This window comes from Canis aureus, chromosome 1 (assembly GCF_053574225.1).
Source record: "Canis aureus isolate CA01 chromosome 1, VMU_Caureus_v.1.0, whole genome shotgun sequence".
In the NCBI taxonomy this organism is placed as follows: Eukaryota; Metazoa; Chordata; class Mammalia; order Carnivora; family Canidae; genus Canis; species Canis aureus.
Window position 1 is genome coordinate 42,273,622 of NC_135611.1, and position 4,367 is coordinate 42,277,988.

The following is a 4,367-nucleotide window of genomic DNA, read 5'->3' on the forward strand; positions in this document are numbered from 1 at the left end:
CCCCAGCCGCCTCCCCTCCCCCCGCCCGCCTCCGCCTCCTGCTGCTCTGCCGCCGCCGCCGCCGCCTGCAGCACTAACTACACTGCCGCTCCCACCCAGGCTCCGCTCTGCTCCAGCCAAACTTCTGCAAACCATGTGCAGCCGAGGCGAGGAAACTTCTCTCCACCTATTGGGGCTGGAGGCCTGAGTCACAAGCCCCATGTTTACATAAAGTGTTTAGGTAGGACAATCCTGGAGATGCTCGGGGTAGGGATGCAGAACTGCTCGGATCCTTCTGCAAGCTTGTGCTTGACATCTCTTGGCCAATACCATCGTCCCTTTATTTCCCGTGTGTCATAAGTATTCATCTGGAGAGTTGAAATGAGTGGACTTGAGAACTGGGGAGAAACTTGTAAATCACTAGTACCTTTCCGTCACCAGTGGATTTGAAAAGTCACACCGAAGTAGATATGTCTGTCTGTGCTGTGTTTGAAGAGGTGCAAGTGCTTCCTTAACAGACTGGTTGAGTGTGATGTCAGACGTGCCTGTTAGTATTGAGTTTGATGCTTATTTCAGCAATTGTTTTAGTTTATGAAGCGTTGGTCCAAAAAAAAAAAAAAAAAACCAGTTTGCAAAAAGTATGTTTGTTGCTTAAGAACAGTTCACTTTCCTGTAAAGTTTTCGGTCTCTGAGGTGTACTGTTAGAGTGGATTTAGAGTTGGCCATTCTGTTAAATTTGGAGGTCCTGTAACAGGTTACATGGCAGGCGGGGGACTTAGATTTTCTGGTGGTCATTTTTAACATTTTAAAGTTTATTTTTGTGTTGCCATTTTAGTAGAGTTTTATTTTTGTCTTTGGAAGTACAATTTTTGAGGACTGGATATAATGATTTCTGTGTTTTACACAGTTAGGATTTGGGGAGATTTAAAAAGAATATGGCTTGATTGTTAAGGAAATGGTAGCAGTTTCCAGGATTCGCTTTGGTTTTAAAGCATGCAATTCAGCTAGAAGTTCCTTAATTTGATGTTGAACCCATTTTGGTTTACAGAGCCAGACTTTAGCAAAGAGATCTGGCACATATTTCCCAAAATATTTAAGGTAAGCGTAATATCTTAAGACAGTTACTTTGACATACAGAAGTGTCCCCTCCTAAAAATCTGAGTTTGATTTAGTAATACAGTTACACCCAGGGCTACCGATGACTAATTCCTCCTTCTTTGAAGACAAAATAAGCAGCTGTGTAACTTTAGTGGTCCAAAAGTGAATAATAGATTTCATACATACCTGCCTTGAACTTTCTTATTCTTTGATCAGCTTGATAAATGACTTGAGTGGTTAAATGTCTGCCTGCAAAACTAAATTCTGACCCTGATACAAGTATTCCTAGTGCACTATCACTAACACATCAAAGTTGGCCTTCAGACTGGCATGCCAGGTTCCTTGGATTGGCTCTGCAGTTGAAGTCTGTTTCATCTTACTTGGAAACTAAAGTGATTCTGATTGGTACACAGTCATAGTTGGAGATCTTTGGGTTCTTAATTCTTTTAGACCTTGACTGTGAACTTTCAAGTTTATGGTCTGATGGAGTGCCTACATGGAGAGGGAACTGACTTGAGGGAAACTAAAAAGTGGACAAAAAAAAAAAAGTGGACAAAACTGATGCTAAAGTTTTGGGTTAGTTTTAGCCATTGTGTCTAGAGTAACTGGCCTTGAGTCTCAAAGTAACTACTTTCTCTTAAGACCAGTGAATAGTTTCTCAGTACTGTACTCTTACATAGTTTTACAGAAATAAACTAGGGTTATTCCTGAAACCCTGGATCACATTCCTAGAGAAAGTGCTGTCAGGAGCATCCTAGTCTTCTCTTCAGAAGCTGCTGCTCTTGACTTTAGAACGGGGCTGCTCTGCTGCCAGTGTTCTCAAGGCATAGGCATGCCTACTTGAATTTTGCCAAGTATGCTAAGTAATAGCATTATAAGGAATGCCGTACAGATTATATCTGCTTTCTGCAACTTGCTGAAGTGGAATATTTAGGTGGATACATATATAAAGGTTGGAGAGAAAAGAGTCCTTGTAAAGAACTAGTAGTGTATTTCAGCATTGGGACAAGGAAGGCTGTCTGGTTGTGGGAGAGCCACAAATGCCCTGAGTTCAGTTATAAGAAAAATCAGAAATTAAATCATCTCTTTAGTGCTTATGTACTGACTTATTTTGGTATTTTGAAAATAAATTTGGTAAATTAGGAGTTCAAAAATAGTTTCACACATTTTCCTTCAAAGAAAATCACAGTGTAAGCAAATAATCTAAGTGGATTCATCAAATGTTGAGTTATGCATAAATAAGCTACAGTCATGTGCTGCTGAAAGTTTTGATGCATGTTTTGCTGAAATACAATTAGAAAAGTAGGCACTTGCTTGTGTTCTGAAGAGGATAATTCCAGTGAGACTTGGACAGTGGGCAGAAAGCAATTTAATAGTATTGTACTTACTTTTTTTTTTTTTTTCCTTTTTTTGCAAAAATTTGTGCATTTGTGCTCAGGTGGAAGATGGAGTTTCCTTGAACCGATAAAAGTGATCGGGGAAGTAATAGATGTGGGTAGATCCTAAAGCAGCTTTTTCACTACATAATTTTATAAGGATGTCCTCCTGAGTAACCTCTTGAATTAGGAAAATGACATGATTTTACATGCTTAAGTCTACCATGCCCTCTGTGTTTTATATCAAGTTTAAAATATAAGAAAAGATATTATTTTGAGTGTCTTATATATCATTGGTTTGGTTACAAAGTTTGTAAGAAATCATATTTTATAGGTGGTTGTTACTGAGTCCATATTCCCTCAAGGATTCTATATACTTTAGAGGACTTTTTGTTTTAATCCCATTAGTGTTGGCTTTGGGGTTTCAAATCTTTTTGGTTATAATTCTAAGATGTACGTTTTATTAAATGCTACCTGGTACACATGCATAAAATTTAAGCAGTTTTCAGAAAATGGTACTTGTTTTTTTTTTTAAAGATTTATGTATTGATTGATTGATTGATTTATGATAGACATAGGGAGAGAGAGAGGGAGAGAGGCAGAGACACAGGAGGAGGGAGAAGCAGGCTCCATGCCGGGAGCCCGATGTGGGACTCGATCCCGGGACTCCAAAATCGCACCCTGGGCCAAAGGCAGGCGTTAAACCACTGAGCCACCCAGGGATCCCCGAAAATAGTACTTGTTATTCTGAGTTATAGAATGTATTTTTTTCTAACTTAAAAAAAAATTGGTGGTTTAAATGAATCAAGGTCTACCCTTTGAAAAACACTGGTTGGTAGATTCGTTTTCTTGCTATTACAGATTACCCCAAAACTTCATGGCTTAAAATAATAAACATTTGCTTATCTCATACAGTTTCTGTGGGCCAGGAATCTGGACTAGGATAGCGTGGTGGTTCTGGGTTAGGGTCTTTCATGAGGTTACAGTCAGAATGTTGACTGGGCTGGAGGATTTGCTTCCAAGGTGGCTGGAAGCAGGTTAATCTCTGGCAGGTTAATGCTGGCATTGGCAGGTCTTAGTTCTCAGACTGCTTGAGTGTCCTCACAACATGGTAGTTTGTCTCCCTCAGTACAAGCTAGAGCAAGGAGGAAGCCACACCACTGCCACATGCTGTTAGTTGAAAGAAAGTCACTTAAGTCCAGCCTACAGCCAAGGGCAGTGGAATTAAGTTCCATATCTTGAAGGGTGGAGTATCAAAGAATTTATGACATATTTTAATAACTACCACAGTTCTGTGTTTTTCCTGTTTATGGGTGAATTAGGTAGGATTGAACCAGAAGCCTTGTTGAAGTCAATCTGTAAGTAATTATCTTAGTTAATTAAGTCAGTTTTTTTCTCTGAGGGCTTTTAGTCTCACGCCCTCAATCTTAAATTTGAGAAGGGAGGCTCAAAGAAGTTAAGTAATTAGCCAGCGCATGGCCATTCAGTGTAGGAACATTAGACAGATTTTTCTGTTTCTTTTTTTTTTTTGTCATGAATGATGTGTGTGCTGATTAAGATGAGAAAACTTGTTAGTGATTTTTAAATATATAAAGAAGTTATAGTATAGAACTGTTGTTTCCTAGTCTCGTGGTTTGCAAACTTCTACATGATAGTAATACTTTCAATTTATTCGGCCTACAGATAATACCTGATGTCTGTGAATTTGCAGACTCCTCATAGCAGTACCGCCTTCCCGTTGATTTTTAGAGGAAACAAAATATACTTATGAATTTAAAGGATTTAAATGAATGAATTTATTTTTAAAAAATATTTTGCTTATTTATTCATGAGAGACACAGAGAGAGAAAGAGGCAGAGGGAGAAAGAAGCAGGCTCCATGCAGGGAGCCTGATGTGGGACTCGATCCCGGGAC